At 37.7% G+C, this 17,470-nt stretch overlaps 1 protein-coding gene across 3 annotated transcripts in view; it reads left to right on the top strand.

Annotated features, from left to right (window-relative positions):
- Positions 1 to 17,470, top strand: part of fbxo38 (F-box protein 38) — a 154,116-nt gene that overhangs the window by 786 nt on the left and 135,860 nt on the right. For 2 of the 3 annotated variants that reach the window (XM_053505323.1, XM_053505321.1), the window contains exon 2: positions 14,472 to 14,648. The exons of the other annotated variant lie outside the window; for it this stretch is intronic. The gene's annotated coding sequence lies outside the window, so the exon portion shown is untranslated. The remainder of the gene's footprint in view (positions 1 to 14,471; positions 14,649 to 17,470) is intronic. 3 annotated transcript variants of the gene reach the window in all.

Raw genomic sequence — 17,470 nt, 5'->3', positions numbered from 1 at the left:
TACATGTATGAGAGCTGTAAGTCAGTGGTGAGATGTCCTGTAGGTGTAACAGAAGAGTTCAAGGTGGCGGTGGGTCTGCATCAAGGATTAGCTCTGACCCCCTTCTTGTTTGCTATGGTGATGGACTGGATGAAAGGTAAGGTTAGACAGGAGTCTCCATGGAGTATGATGTTTGTAGATGACATTGTGGTTTATAGCGAGAGCAGAGAACAGGTAGAGGAAAATCTAGAGAGGTGGAGGTACGCTCTGGAAAGCAGGGGAATGAAGGTTAGCTGTAGCAAGATAGAATACATGTGTGTGAATGAGTTGGAAAGTTGAGGCAGAGGTAAGGTAAGCAGAGGTAAAGAACGTGCAGGACTTTAAATTCTTAGGGTCAACGGTCCAGAGCAACAGAGAGTGTGGAAAAGGGGTAAAGAGGAGTGTACAGGCAGTTTGGAATGGGCGAAAAAACTGTCAGGTTATGTGATAAGAGTATCAGAGGGAATGGAAGAAAAGGTATACAAGACAGTGGTGAGACCAGCGATGCTCTACAGCTTAGAGGCTGTCTTACTGAAGAAAAGACAGGTAGCAGAGATGAAGATTTTTAGGTTCTCTTTGGAAGTGACAAGGATGAATATGATAAAGAATGAGTTCATTTGAGGGACAACCTATGTGAGAGAGGAAAACCTAAGAGGAGATTTATGGATGCAGTGAGAGAGGACATAAAGTTTCTTGGTGTGAGAGAAGAGGTTGCGAAGGATAGTATCGGTTGGAGGCAGATGATTTGCTGTGGCGTCCCACAAAGGGAACAGCCGAAAGATAAAGATGATTTGATTTTTCTAAAAATGGATTGTTAGTTTTTTTTAATCAAGGACCGCCGTTTTAATGATAAATACATGTACATAAAATAAGCGTCATAATTTACAGTAATAGATAAAAAGTAGGGATGGGAATCACCAGTCACATTCTGATAAGAGATTTTCACGATACCTAGATGCCGATTTGATTAAAATTGGGATTCTATAATTATCATAATTTTACCAATTGAATATTACATTCCACCTGAGTTTGTTACAATTTTAAACCGTTTGACAATGTGGCCATGCAGGGCTTGTAAAGCACCTGATTTTTGACTAATTTGTGCTTGTGATGTTTTGAGACCAGTGTAAGCATGTGTAATGAGTGGGTTCGAGACTTATTACCTTACAAATTTTAAAGGAAAATTCAATCACCAGTCATTGCCAATCAAACTGAAAACCTGTCATCGGCAAAATATTTTTGGAGTCAGTGTGATTTTATTTTTTTGCTCCAACTTATAGACAAGGTATTAATGGTAAAGGCTCAATTATGCTGTTGTTTAACATGAAATCAGTTTTCTGTGATGATGTAAAAAAAATTTAAGTGGCGGCAAAGTCTTCAAATATGAGACTTGAAAAAAATAAATTGTGCTATTTGTGAGAACAGGTAAAACCTTACATTCTTGCAATAGACCTCTATTACTCTTTCACCATCTACTAAATTTTTATCTTTAAAGATAAGTGTAGGGTAGAATCTGTAAAATCTACAACAACCACTATAATGTGAAGCCTACTTTGTGGCTGACAGTGTCATCACATGATTTGGAGATGCCAAGGAGAAGTTCTACTCCTGTTAAAAGTAAGTCTAGGAAGCTTCGTAAACAATTATTTTGTACTCCTAGATATAAATATTTTCAGTCCTAAACTTTGGGCTACATAACTTAAAAAAAAAAAAAAAAAAATTAAGCTGGCAACAGTACTTTTAAGCATAACTGATGCAGTGAATAGTTTCCTTTCTCAAACAACCATGTTGGAGGACATATCCCTTGATCATAAAACGATCATACTGTGTTGTTTAATGTGAAATTATTTCTTTAAATCAAGGAATGGAAAAAAAAAAAAAAACTACAAACCTATGGACAATACTGAAAGAAATGTAATTGAACTAAGAACTTGTTAGGTTTGAAATAAAGATAAAAAAGACGAAGCTGCTTGTTCAAAAGACCCCATTTGTATTGCCACTTTCATTAAAGGTTAGCTGTTTAGAGATTTAATGTCTATTTGCAAGGGCAGTAGAATGTTAGTACCATTAGTATCGCTGTTGGGGGAATGTATGTACAACATGGATCACCAAGCATACTATCCAAAGCTATGGATTTGATTGATTTAAATTGGTTGCTAATCACATAATTTTTAACGATTGGTTGTCTTTCACCTGGCCAGTCACATAAACTGATACTATTGTGATGAGGCAAAATATGAGTTGACAGCCCCATCAAAATATGTGAGTTGACAGCCAAATCAGAATGTCATAAATGTAACACAAACCTTGTTTGCCATTAGAGAACAATTAAGCATGAATATTTTAGTATGAATAGTTGCAAAGGTAGCACCTTAATCTTGTAAGTCAACCCTCACTCAGCCACCTACAGAAGAAGCCATCAAAAAGCTCGAGCCTTACTTTTTAGAGAGTGGAAAGGCTTAAGTCGTTATTACAAAAATAATAAGCAGAAGAGAAATAGAGTGGTTCACATCTTGGTCTGAGGCAGCCTGGATTTACCTTGCTGCTTAATGCATGCGGGCTGACCGTAAGCGACTGTTTAGCATGACTAGCACACGTTCTGGATGATAAGAGGAATAGACTGTTTTTAAAAACAGAAAAATTTTTATACTTTATAAAGGAATGCCCTTTTTGCTTCAAAATAAGTAGGTATAATTGGTTCGCCGAATAAAAAGTGACTGATTCATGTCATAACGAGTGAGTATAGTAGGACATTTACACTTTTAAGTATTTTAGCGTTTGTAAGAGACCCTTGATGCCAGTTGAGGAATGAAAAATTTCTTGCTCTGCAGTCGAGCGCAGGCCATTCTATTGGTTTTATTTAAATTATAATCTATGTGAAATAATAACAGAATAAAAAATGTTGGCTTTCAATAAATTAAAGTTTTTAATGTATTATTCTTTCTCGGATCATAATTATAGTTGTGCATTTCTAGGTAGAATAGTTATTTTACTGATGTAAATAGTAAATAAATAAACAATACTACACAATTAATAGAATACTTTACCATCCGAAGATTCAAATTGATATCAGTATCAGACTATTTTGATTTTTGTAATTAGAGATTGGTGATCGGCCCCTAAAACTCTGATTGGATCCAAAGCCATTCCATTTGGTATTAAAGTTAAATGATTTGTAGTACCCTGCTATATAGTTCTTCCTTACTGGAAATAGAGAAGAGTAATTCCATCTCAAATCAACCAATGAAAGAGAAATTTTCCACCATCACCTCTCAGATTTTGCTGATTTTTTCACCAATTGTTGATATTGCCATGAAAATAAAAACCCCCAATTTTTTTGTCCCAACTAAAAGTCTCCTTACACGTTGTGGGTGACGTAAACGCTTCTTCTTCATCAGTGTTTACTGGCGGCTTGCATCTGAAAGCGCGCTGTGTCACGCCTAGGCCTGGGCGATAAAACGTTAACGATATGTATCACGATAGACGGAAAGTATTCACAGCACATCACTTTTACACATTTTATGTCACAGCCTTATTCTAAAATTAATTAAATAAATTTTTTTTCTCAGAATTCTAAACACAACACCCCATAATGACAGCACGAAATAAGTTTACTTGAGATTTTTGCAAACTTATTAAAAATAAAAAAATTGAGAAAGCACATAGGTGTTCACAGCCTTTGCCATGGAGCATCCTGTTTTCCCTAATCATCCTTGAGATATTTCTGCAGCTGAATTGGAGTCCACCTGTGGTAAATTCAGTTGATTGGACATTTGGAAAGGCACATACATGTCTATATATGGTCCAACAGTTGACAGTTCATGTCAGAGCACAAGCCAAGCATGAAGTCAAAAGAATTGTCTGTAGACCTCCGAGACAGGATTCTCTTGAGGCACAAATCTGGGGAAGGGTACAGAAAAATTTCTGCTGCTTTAAAAATCCCAATGAGAAGAGTGCCTCCATCATCAGTGAGTGGAAGAAGTTTGAAATCACCAGGACTTTTCCTGGAGCTGGCCGGCCATCTAAACCAAGCGACCGGGGAAGAAAGGCCTTAGTCAGGGAGGTGGCCAAGAACCCGACAGTCACTCTCAGAGCTCCAGAGGTCCTCTGTGGAGAGAGGAGAACCTTTCAGAAGGACAACCATCTCTGCAGCAATCCACCAAACAGGCCTATATGGTAAAGTGGCCAGGCAGTCCCCACTCCTTAGTAAAAGGCACATGGCAGCCCGACGGGTGTTTGCCAAAAAGCACCTTAAGGACCCTCAGACCATGAGAAACAAAATTCTCAGGTCTGATGAGACAAACATTTGAACTCTTGGGTGTGAATGCCAGGAGTCACATTTGGAGGAAAGCAGGCACCGCTCTTCACCAGGCCAATACCATCCCTACAGTGAAGCATGGTGGTGGCAGCATCATGCTGTGGGAATGTTTTTATTTATTTATTTATTTTTTCTTTATATATATATATATATTTTTCCAATTTTCTCCCTAATTTAGTCGTGGCCAATTCCTCCCTGTTACTGGGGGGCTCCCACATTAAGGCTACTACCATTCAGCCGGGAGGGCGAAGACTATCACGTGTTTTCTCCAAACCGCGTGACGTCAGCCGACCGCATCTTTTCGAACTGCTTGCTCACGCACCATTAGGAGCGGAGTAACGCACTCGGAGGGAAGTGCTAGCCGCTCCTTCCCCGTGCGCGAGCTCACAGACGCCCCTGATTGGCTGTAGAGCCGTGAATAATGTGGGAGCACAAGTACCTCTCATCCCTCCCCCCTGAGAGAGCTCGGCCAATCAGCTCTCACTGTGCCTCCGGCTGAGAGGAAAACAGCATAACCCGGGGTTCGAAGCAGCGATCCCCGAATGATAGGGCGAGCACTTTACCACTGCACCACTCAGAGGCTTGGGAATGTTTTTTAGCGGCAGGAACTTCTAGACAATTCAGGATTAAGGAAAAGATGGCTGCAGCAATGTACAGAGACATCCTAAATGAAAATCTGCTTCGGAGCGCTCTTGACCTCAGACTGAGGTGGCGGTTCATCTTTCAGCAAAGTAATTCCATCTCAAATCAACCAGTGGAAGAGAAATTTTTCACCATCACTTCTCAGATTTTGCTGATTTTTTTCACCAATTGTTGGTATTGGCATGAAAATAAAACCCCCAATTCTTTTGTCCCAACTTCCATTTGTTAAAAAAAAGGCAGCCATCTTGATTTTTGGCCTCGACGCGCCTCGAGACGTGTCGCGCCCCTTTTTGAAATCCTCTTTTCCTTAATAACGCACTTGCTATATGTCGTATGGAGATGAAACTGGGTATATTTATGTAAGGTTTTATGTAGATTCAGATTCTGTAATCAGAATTTGGCTCTCTTGTGGTTATGGAGATATTTCTGAAAAACATTTTTGGGGTACCCCTTTTCGACCCACCAGAACCCAAGGTCTGCATGTATATATGTTACTCAAAAAAATAGGGGTTACTTCTCATCACCTCATCTTCAAAATAAATTAAACCAGGGGTGTGTTATGCCCTGTTTTATAGAAATCATCAAAAAATTAATTGTCCAGGTTTTGCAAATGTTTTACGATTTGATACACATTTTATATACAGAGAATGTGCATGGATCTACACAATCTTATACTTATCTACCAGTAAATGTCATTTTATGGTGGTACATGTAAGATACATGTATCACTGTCAAACAGTATCCTGTAACTAAACCATTCAGGTTCATACTGATCAGAAAGTTGACCTCGCACTCAAGGAACTTGGTGATTGCATCATCTTTTTCTTGGTACTAATTAAGTGCAGAAAACCAAAAGCAGGTGAGTGTGTTTCATTTATGTTAATTTACTTACTGAGTTTTTCCAATGTAGTTTGTCCTAATCACAATCTGATTACAAAGACTTGATGGCAAAGCTTGTCTGTTTCTTTGGATTCTCGTGACTATATGTTGCACAGGTGTGAGCAGTGCCCCCTAAATCAAAACTATCTGATTATCTTGATTAGGGCAGGGCAATATGGCCAAAAATATTTATCACGATATATATTTGAAAATTTGCGATAACGATATAACTGACGATATGATTGACACGAGACAAAATACTTTACAATTCCAAAACTTTATTAGTGCAAAAGAAAAAACCCATCAATTTATTTTCAATTAACAAGCAGCTGTTTGTATGTGCATTAAAGCTATATAAAATTTTAACAGTGCAAATGCAAATTCCTTGCTGACAATTTAACACACATTTCCAGTGGAAATGGGCAGACATATCCTGAGCATAACCATGTATAATATCTACAAATAACCTTTGCAACATAAACTGCAGTGTGACAAATAAATAGGTCAAATAATAAAACGCTAAACTCTTGAGTAAAAACAGCTTTAACAGCTTTGTTGTACTCCAACAAGTGTTTCTGCTTTAAATGATGAAATAGGTTTGTGGTGTTTCCTCCCTTCGCCACGACGACCCGCTTGCATGTTATGTTCTACAAAAAAAATTGTGCTTTGTTGGGTATCTGGGCTTTCGCCCTTTTTATTTTCCGTCGCCGCCATGCTTTTCCCGCCATAAGCATATGAAAACAAAGGCACTGCGCATGTGTGTTTTACCCATATTCTATCGCGATATTTCATTTCCTTATCATTGCCTAACATTGTACCGGTATTGTACCGGTATTACCGTGAAAGGTATATGGCCAATAATATGGCCTAGCCCTAATCTTGATGGTATATTTAAAAATGCTGATTTGTACCCAGATGACACTGTTCAAAATTTCTGACATGTCTTTGTCAGCATCTAACTTCATTATGAGACTTTGTGAAAAATGTGACTCCTGCACAGCTCATCACTATACAGCCAAGTTCCAAGCTGCTTATTTGAAAGAACTGAAAGAGAAACTTCCTATTGGAGAGGAGGCTGTTATCCTCATGGATTTTGCCGAAAGCTATTCTTTCATCTGTCAGGATGCTATTCAAGGTTTTCATTGGGATACATCCCAGGTGGTTCTGCATCCCTTCGTGGGTTATTATAGGGATGGTAGTGAAAACGATGGTTCACTAAGTTGTTTTTGTGTTGTCAGTAATAAAAGGGAACACAATGCTATTGTTGTTCACAAGTTTATTAAGGTTCTCATGAATCCACTAACAGTTCTTCTACCAATTTTAAATCATGTGGATTACTTCTCAGATGGTGCAGCCAGCCAGTACAAGAACTATAAAAATTTTACAAATTTGTGGAGGCATTTCCTATCAAAATGATTTTGGTCTGATATTATTTGTGTCACTGCAACTTGACAGGTCTCCTACATGTACATGTACCCTTTTGGTCTTATTCCATTCCATTCTTCCAGAATCAGATATCCAGGGTAATGAAACAAAAGCTGTGATTGGTCCTTTCAGTGTAGACAGATGAATAACGTCATTATCAGTCTTTGACTAGACTGCATCACAGAAGAATTTAAGGTAACTTTTACTTTGAAAGGAGCAGATTTTATAAGTATGCATTAAGTATTCTACAGATATTGCAGTACATTTCTGTGTGTCAAATTGTAAAACTTTTGCAAAACCTTGACAAATTATTTTTGATGATTTCTATAAAACGGGGCATAACACACCTCTGGTTTTTATTTATTTTCAAGATGAGGTGATGTGAAGTAACCCCTATTTCTTTGAATAACATATATGCATGCAGACCATGGGTTCTGAGGGGTTGAAAAGGGGTACCCCCAAAAAATGTTTTTCAGACATATATCCATAAATACCCAGTTTCATCTCCATATGACATATAGCAAGTGAGTTATCTAGGAAAAGAGGATTTCAAAAAGGGGCGTGGCACGTCTTGAAGCGCGCCAAGTTGTATGTGCAAACCATGGAAAGAATGGTAAATAATCGACTTGTCTGGAAATTGGAGTCTGACCATCAAATGATTTTCAGTGTGGTTTTAGAAAAGGAAGGAGCACTCTAGACAACCTTATAGGATGGAGCAATATGTTCGTAAAGGCTTTATTAAAAAGGAGCATGTGGTTCTTGAAAACAGCATATGACACCACCTGAAAATACAGGATTCTAAGAGATCTACATAAAATGGATTTCAATGATCTACCTATCTTTATCTCCAATTTCTTATCCAATCAACGATTATTTTAATAATCGATTAATCTGCAGATTATTTTCTTGATTTTCTCGATCTGCCAAATATATACAGTGGAAACTTGAATTACGAGCATAATTTGTTCCTGAAGCGGGCTCGTACTCCAAAACCCTCATAAACCAAATAAAATTTTTAAAAACACACTAACAAAAACATTAGGTAATGTGGGATTACAATCACAAAGTATGTCTGTGAAACAGAAAATTCTCTAACGACCCCCTGTAAAATTAGTCCTGTACGAATAGGGCTAAAGCCTTGGCAGAGAGAGAAAATGGATTTTTAACATCTCTAGTGAGACTTGCTTTTGCTTTACACGCACGCTGTACACACACGCATACAGACACAAAATAAAATGTTTTAAGCACACACACGTAGTCACAGTGTTGTAGTAAACAGTACACGCGTGCACGGATGTTGATTATACCAGTAAGAGACACGCACTAAGACCCAGCAGGGGAGACGATTACCCGATTAGGCATTTCTCTTCCTTTGCCATGTATACCTCTGCTCATTTTTTAATTGATCCGTTGTTGCTGCCCTAAACAGAAGCTTTTGAGTTTAAATAGGAGACTCCGTATCAGACTTGTATACCAAAGAACAAGGAGTACCTCAGGGCAGCTTCCTCTCTGTCACACTGTTCATGATAAAAAAAAATAAATAGCACTGTAAATACTATTGGCCCAAATATACTTTGTATAGTCGTGGCCAAAAGTTTTAAGAATTACATAAATATTGAAAATTGGAAAAGTTGCTGCTTAAGTTTTTATAATAGCAATTTGCATATACTCCAGAATGTTATGAAGAGTGATCAGATAAATTGCATAGTCTTTCTTTGCCATGAAAATTAACTTAATCCCCCCAAAAAACCTTTCCACTGCATTTCATTGCTGTCATTAAAGGACCTGCTAAGATCACTTCAGTAATCGTCTTGTTAACTCAGGTGAGAATGTTGACGAGCACAACGCTGGAGATCATTATGTCAGGCTAATTGGATTAGAATGGCAGACTTGACATGTTAAAAGGAGGGTGATGCTTGAAATCATTGTTCTTCCATTGTTAACCATGGTGACCTGCAAAGAAATGCGTGCAACCATCATTGCGTTGCATAAAAATGGCTTTACAGGCAAGGATATTGTGGCTACTAAGATTGCACCTAAATCAATTTATAGGATCATTAACAACGTCAAGGTAAGATGTTCAATTCTTGTTAAGAAGGCTTCAGGGCGTCCAAGAAAGCCCAGCAAGCGCCAGGATCGTCTCCTAAAGAGGATTCAGCTGCAGGATCGGAAGGCCACCAGTGCAGAGCTTGCTCAGGAATGGCAGCAGGCAGGTGTGAGCGCATCTGCACGCACAGTGAGGCGAAGACTTTTGGTAGATGGACTGGTGTCAAGAAGGGCAGCAAAGAAGCCAGTTCTCTCCAAAAAAAACATCAGGGACAGATTGATCTTCTGCAGAAAGTATGGTAAATGGACTGCTGAGGACTGGGGCAAAGTCATATTCTTAGATGAAGCCTCTTTCTTTGGGGCATCTGGAAAAAGGCTTGTCCGGAGAAGAAAAGGTGAGCGCTAAGATCAGTCTTGTGTCATGCCAACAGTAAAACATCCTGAGACCATTCATGTGTGTGGTTGCTTCTCATCACTTAAAATTTAAAAAAAAATACTGACTCTTTGCATAAATGTCATGTAATTGTCGATAAAAGCCTTTGAAATGTATGAAGTGCTTGTCAAAGAAGTTAAATTCTTAGGTCTGCATTGGGACAACAAAATGACCTTCATCTCATATTAAGTTCATAAAAAACAGATGCATGAAAGTTTTGAACGTTTATTAGGTTACAAGCAAAAATTGAATGGGGCTCCGAATGCACAGTGCTGCTATGACTATAGGGACTACTGGTCTGCTCCAGGTTGGATTATGGAAGTATCGTTTATGGATCTGCCAGAAAATCCTACTTGCAAATGCTAGACACTATCCACCATCAAGGACTGAGACTCACATTGGGAGCCATCACAGCCTCCTCAGTACAGTGCCTATACACAGAAGCAAATGAACCACCTCTCCAGTTAAGACGCTTGAAATTAGCTCTCCAGTATGCAACTTGGATAAAGACAAATCCACATAATCCATAGTATAATCCAGTCTTTTACCCACAATATTTGTATGAGCACAGACCAAATTACATCAGACCTTTCGGAATAACCAACTACAGAAAAACAATCACAATATTTTGTCTTCTGCTGGATCTCAAGACGGAGTGGAATTATGGGAAACATACAAGCTGACATGGCAGCAAAACAAGCCCTTACAGAAACAGTTAGAGAATTTCAAATCCCATTTTCCAACCTCAAGCCATTGATGAATCAGTATATATTAAATAAATGGCAAGCAGAATGGGAAGAATACCAAAACAACAAATTTGAAATAAACCCAGTGGTTGAAAAAAGATGCGTTCACCCCTTCAAAACTAGACACGACCAAGTCATATATACAAGGTGCCATACAAATTTAACCCATGCATATTTACTGAAGGATGAGGAAGCTCCAAAATGTTAGTCCTGTAGCACTACTCTAACTATAAAACATGTACTTTTGACCTGCCCAAGTTTTATTACCATTAGTAAACAATTTCCACCAAAACTAAAAGTGCACCTAAAACACCTTCTGTAAAATCGTGTTCTTCTGGCCAAGGCGTTGTTATAATGTGATATTTATTTATTTACTTTTATAATTATTATTATTATTTTCCACTACCTTTTAAATCTCTTACATTATAACAGAATAATATATTGGTTTGAATAAATTAGTTTAATGGTTAATATGTATCTGTCATGAAATAACCTGTGTAGTTGAAATGGCAATAAATCCTAATACAATCAATCAATCACCGGGGACAATGGGCACTTCTATTGGGTAGATTGCTGTAGATTTAACGAACTTGAGACAATGGTGTTAGTATTTCAGCAGCCGGGTTCATGTACAGTTGCAAGAAAAAGTATGTGAACCCTTTGATATTGCGTGGCGTTTTGCATGAATTGGTCATAAAATGTGCTCTAAACTTCATTTAAGTCACAACAATAGAAAAACACAGTCTGCTTAAAATAATACTACACAAAATTGTATGTTTTTTTATTGAACAGGTCGGAAAAAAGTATGTTAAACTTTGGACTTCATAATTGGTTGACCCTCCTTTGGCAGCAATAATCTCAAATTTCTTTTAGTTGCATATCAGACCTATTGAAACTTAAGTAAAGATCAGAGCACATTTTATGAGCAATTCATGCAAAACTCCACGTAATCCCAAAGGGTTCACATACTTTTTTCTTGCAACTGCATAACAGTAAAATCCACTTAAGAGGGTTTTACCTATTACAAATCTTAAAAGAACATCAAAGAGAATTGCTAATTTGATTCTATTCAGTCTTGCAATTCATCCTATGAAAACATTACTGGGTCTTTTTTTTTATTGTTTCTCTCATGTGGTATATTTAAGACCCTTCTAAATATATGATAGCCTTCTCCTTTTTGTACAAGGCCTAGTTGATCATCTATAATTAACTGGGGAAGATATTTATCTAATCTTCTAGCAAGTGCTTTACAAACTGTTTTTGTATCACATCCCATTAAACTTTTATAGAACTCTATTGGAAGGCCATCTGGTCCTGGGCTTTACCACTATTTATATCCTCTATAGGTTCACTAAGATCTTCTATTAATAAAGGTCTGTCTAACGATGTTTTTTGGTCTTCTGATATAATCTGAAACTGTCGCCGATCAAAAGACGATTTGAACTGTTATGTTTGCTATATTCTGATCTGTATATTGATAAAAGTCTCTAGAATTATTATATATCTAATTCAATTCTATTCAATTTTATTTGTATAGCGCTTTTAGCAATTTTCATTGCCGCAAAGCAGCTTTACACGATCAAAAGAATTATTTAGGTTTGTATGAAATGTGAATTTGTATGAATTAAAATGGTCAGTTTGTCCCTGGTGAGCAAGCCGAGGGCGACAGTGGCAAGGAAAAACTCCCTGAGATGGTAATAGGAAGAAACCTTGAGAGGAACCAGACTCAACAGGGAACCCATCCTCATTTGGGTGAAACAGAAAGCAGTAAATGATCTGCATTTTTACAGTGTGTAGGGTGGGAGGCAGTTCAGCTATAATAGCTGATGTTAATTGATGTTAATATGGAGTCCAGGTAGTTATTGAAGACCCAGGTAGACTTGTAAGAAGTTCCAGTCCTGAACTATCGAACTGTCAAGTCCCCAAAGAAACAGTTGCCAACACCAGTCAGGGCCAGAACCATTTTCTAGGTAGAGAGAATCATCCCCAGACACCAGACGCATCCAAGAGAGACACACGGGCATCCATGTGACGAGATCTTCAGCCAGAAGCGGGGCACCAGGATGGGTCAGACAGGTCCGGAGGGCAGAGGGAGTCTGGATCACTGGCAGCTCGGGAACGACATGTGTAGCTCGACAGAGAGAGAGAGTGAAAAGGGGGAGACAGGAGGAGAGAGGAAAGAGGGTGGGGGGGAAGAGAAGAAGGGGAGACATGGCAGTTAGGTATGGTCACAGTCACACAATGTATAATGTGAATGTATATTAACTGTAGAGTGCAAGCAGAGACTCCGGCAGGACTAACTATGACAGCATAACTAAAAGGGAGAGCCAGAAGGAATATCTGTCTGTATTGGGTCCATATTTAAATGATCAGATTTCTACTTTATAGAACTAATTGTTATTTTAGATTTCTTTTTTTTTTTTATCCTCTGGGCCAGTAGCTTACCAGCTTTCCCCTTCCGATCATAGTATGTCTGCTTAGTCCACATTAACCTTTTACCCACTTTATCATTTGCTGACTAATCATATTTAGCTCTTTTAACAATGTAATTTTCCAGGACTGTTATCAATACCCATTTCAACTTTTTATTTGATCCTCCAAAATTTGTAATTCTTGATTATATTGTTTGGCTCTAGCACTTAACTACTACACTTGATAACTAGTAAATTCTCCTCTTATGTAAGCTTAAAATGCTTCCCACTAAATACCAGCTGTAGTTTCATCTGTATTTAGTTCAAAATATTTATCAATACAATGTTTAATACAAATTACAGAAATGCTGGGTCCTCTAACAAATAAGTTTGCTACCAGTGACAATGCTGAGATCCACCCAAATTAATTTCTATAGATACTGCTGCCAGTTTTTTTTTTGTTATTGTTATACCAGCATTCTTTTACATTGGTCAATAGTTGAAATGAAATTATAAAATAATCAATATGTGAGTAAGTTTTATAGGAGGTTATTATAAATATTCTGTTCTATTTAGGCTCATCATTCTTTAAACTTGAGTTAATCTTAAATATTTCATATCAATTATTGTTTTCCTAGTTTGAATGAGTTGTATCAATTTGTGTGGATTTATTCCATCAGTGTGATTCTTGTAGAAAGACTATTTTAGATTTGAAATATTTTGTCCTGTTCAATACTTTGTTTCAGTTTGGTCAAACTTGTAATTTTATTTATATTTAAATTGCTTGTTGGTTGGAAATATGGGTCAAAGAAGAAAAAGTGGAAAAAAAGGGATGCAAGTGTAAACACACCCCCAACCACCCACCCATTACATATATGCTTAAAACCCCGACACTTCCAACTGAAAGTTAATTGAGCGTCTGAGAGACGTGGGTCCACAATATCTGAGGACCAACTAGCCAGGGTAGCTTAGCCCAAGACCTCAACAAAACAGCCGGTACCATGCACAATAAACTTGACTAATCCACTATTTTAACTGTATGAACATAATTTGAACACACCAAAATGTTACTCTTTTATACACATCCTACAAACTATAACAAAAGTCAGTTGTATTTAGTGGGTGCATCCTGTAGAAAATTTTTACAGTAGGCATACTTGAGAACTTAACACGCACTGATTAAAGCATAATGTTACTTAGAATTAAACTCCATTTTCACCATGTTGGTCCAGCTCTGTAAATACAGAAAACTGTAGATTCTACATTGGCTGGGAAAAGCCCTTGTAAAACTTTTCAGCTACGTGCGGCGTAGAGAAAAGATGGATCTTGCTGTTGTATAGCACTTAAAACCTACAGGAATTATGCTAAAATCCATGGAATGCTTTGATATCCACAAGCAGTTTTTTGTGACTTGATTAAATCTCTGTTGAATATACCGTCTCAATAGAATTCGATTGAATCTCCAGCTCTGTGGTATTCAAAAAGCGTCAAAAACTCCTGCGTGAAGGATATCTTGACCCCTTATGCATGATGTCTCACTTTCTTGATTTCAGGTAAACAAATTCTTTCTCCTGAAACTTTAAGAAGCAGATGATTATTGCTCTGTTTTGGGTCGATTGTACGATACACTTCTTCTAAGGTAAACGACTTATCTGGACTTAGTCCCAGCCATAGAGCAGGAGATTCTTCCTTCTGACCTGAATTTCGAAGTCATCCATCTTTGTTTTAAGGTAAGTGATTTGTTTGATGGCTGAGTCAAGAAGAGACATCTTGTTTTATACCCAACACTTTGCTTTCCATTGTGGTGATTGAATTCACCATATCAGTCAGACGGTTATCAATGTTGTCCAGCTTTGCTCCGATCTCTGTTCGAACCCCTATACAGTATATCTTCATTCAGACTCTGTGACCTTGATTTCCAAATGAAATGCAAAATATGCTTCTGAGACGTTTTGTCACATTGCTAAAGTAATTCATGAAACCAACCACATATTGAGTGTTCAAACGTTTCAGTACTCCAACATTTGGATCTCTGGGTGAGTGCTCTGTATCATCCCTTCTAGGTCGAGTTGTTTATTCTCTTACTGGTTAATCACCTTAATCATCTTACATTGCACATGCTCTGCATCTTGAACATGATCTTGCACATTTCCAACTTGTGTCTTTGCCTTTTGTTATTTTCTGATTTACATTTATGGAGTAATATCCCGGACATTATTCAAAAGGAATTGCAAATTACATTTGGGTGATTCCATCTCAAATCAACCGGTGGGTTCCACCACATGATCACAGATTTTGCTGATTTTTTTCACCAATTGTTGGTATTGCCATGAAAATAAAAACCCCCAATTTTTTTGTCCCAACTCCCATTCGTTAAAAAATGGCAGCCATCTTAATTTTTGGCCTCAAAGTGCTTCAAGATGTGCCACGCCCCTTTTTGAAATCCTCTTTTCCTTGATAACTCACTTGCTATATATCATATGGAGATGAAACTGGGTATATTTATGCAATTTGTTATGTAGATTCAGATTCTGCAATCAGAATTTGTCTATCTGCTGTGGTTATGGAGATGGTTCTGAAAAAACATTTTTTGGGGGTACCCCTTTTCGACCCCCCAGAACCCAAGGTCTGCATGTATATATGTTACTCAAAAAAATTGTTCTGTCAAATAAGCAGCTTGGGCCAGTTACAGGATACTGTTTGACAGTAATACATGTATCTTACATGTACCACCATAAAATGACACATTTACTAGTAGATAAGGCCTATTGTGTAGATCCATGTACATTCTCTGTATATAAAATGTGTATCAAATTGTAAAACAATTAATTTTTGATGATTTCTATAAAACAGGGCATAACACACCCCAGGTTTTTATTTATTTTCAAGATAAGGTGATGTGAACTAACCCCTATTTTTTTGAGTAACATATATACATGCAGACCTTCGGTTCTGGGGGGTCGAAAAAGGGGTACCCCCAATTTTTTTTTTCAGAAATATCTCCATAACCACAGCAGATAGCCAAACTCTGAATCTACATATCTACATAAAAAATTACATAAATATACCCAGTTTCATCTCCATATGACATATATTAAAAATTAAGATGGCTGCCATTTTTTAACGAGTGGGAGTTGGGACAAAAAATTTGGGGTTTTTTATTTTCATGGCAATACCATGGGGCCTGGGGCCAGGGGTAGCTCAGTGGTTAAGGCATTGGACTACGGTTCGAAAGATCCCAGGTTCAAACCCCACAACCACCAAGTTGCCACTGTTGGGCCCTTGAGCAAGGCCCTTAACCCTCAACTGCTCAGATGTATAATGAGATAAAAATGTAAGTCGCTCTGGATAGGAGCGTCTGCCAAAATGCCTAAATGTAAATGTAAATGTAATACCAACAATTGGTGAAAAAATCTGCAAAATCTGTGATCATGTGGTGGAACCCACTGGTTGATTTGAGATGGAATTACCCTTATGTAATTTCTCATGTAGATTCAGATTCTGCAATCAGAATTTGGCTATCTCTTGTGGAGATATTTCTGAACCTTTTTTTTTTTTTGGCTACCCCTTTTCGACCCCCCAGAACCCAAGGTCTGCATGTATACATGTCACTTAAAAAATAGAGGTTACTTCACATCACCTCATCTTGAAAATAAATAAAAACCAGGGTTGTTTTATGCCCTGTTTTATAGAAATCATCAAAAATAAATTGTCCAGGTTTTGCAACATTTTATGATTTGACGCACAGAAATGTACTGCAATATCTGTAGAATACTTAATGCATACTCATAAAATCTGCTGCTTTCTAAGTAAAAGTTACCTTAAATTCTTCTGTAATGCATATCTAGTCAAAGACTGATAAAGATGTTATTCATCTCTCTACACTGAAAGGACCAATCACAGTTTTTGTTTCATCACCCTGGATATCTGATTCTGGAAGAACAAAGCCCACAAAAATGAGTTAATGGAATAAGACCAAAAGGGTACATGTACATGTAGGAGACCTGTCAAGTTGCAGTGACACAAATAATATCAGACCAAAATCATTTTGATAGGAAATGCCTCCACAAATTTGTAAAATTTTTATAATTCTTGTACTGGCTGGCTGCACCATCTGAGAAGTAAATTTGGTAGAAGAACTGTTAGTGGATTCATGAGAACCTTAATAAACTTGTGAACAATAGCATTGTGTTCCCTTTTATTACTGACAACACAAAAACAACTTAGTGAACCATCGTTTTCACTACCATCCCTATAATAACCCACAAAGGGATGCGGAATCACCTGGGATGTATTCCAATGTAAACCTTGAACAGCATCCTGACAAATGAAAGAATAGCTTTCGGCAAAATCCATGAGGATAACAGCCTCCTCTCCAATGGGAAGTTTCTCTTTCAGTTCTTTCAAATAAGCAGCTTGGAACTTGGCTGTATAGTGATGAGCTGTGTAGGAGTCAGATTTTTCACAAAGTCTCATAATGAAGTCAGATGCTGACAAAGACATGTCAGAAATTTTGCCATGGCTTTCATGGATCCACTGCTTGAATTGAAAA

The sequence above is a fragment of the Clarias gariepinus genome, chromosome 10, assembly GCF_024256425.1.
Source record: "Clarias gariepinus isolate MV-2021 ecotype Netherlands chromosome 10, CGAR_prim_01v2, whole genome shotgun sequence".
Lineage (NCBI taxonomy): Eukaryota > Metazoa > Chordata > Actinopteri > Siluriformes > Clariidae > Clarias > Clarias gariepinus.
The sequence above is the reverse complement of the archived record's forward strand: the minus strand, read 5'-3'. Positions and strand labels throughout refer to the sequence as shown.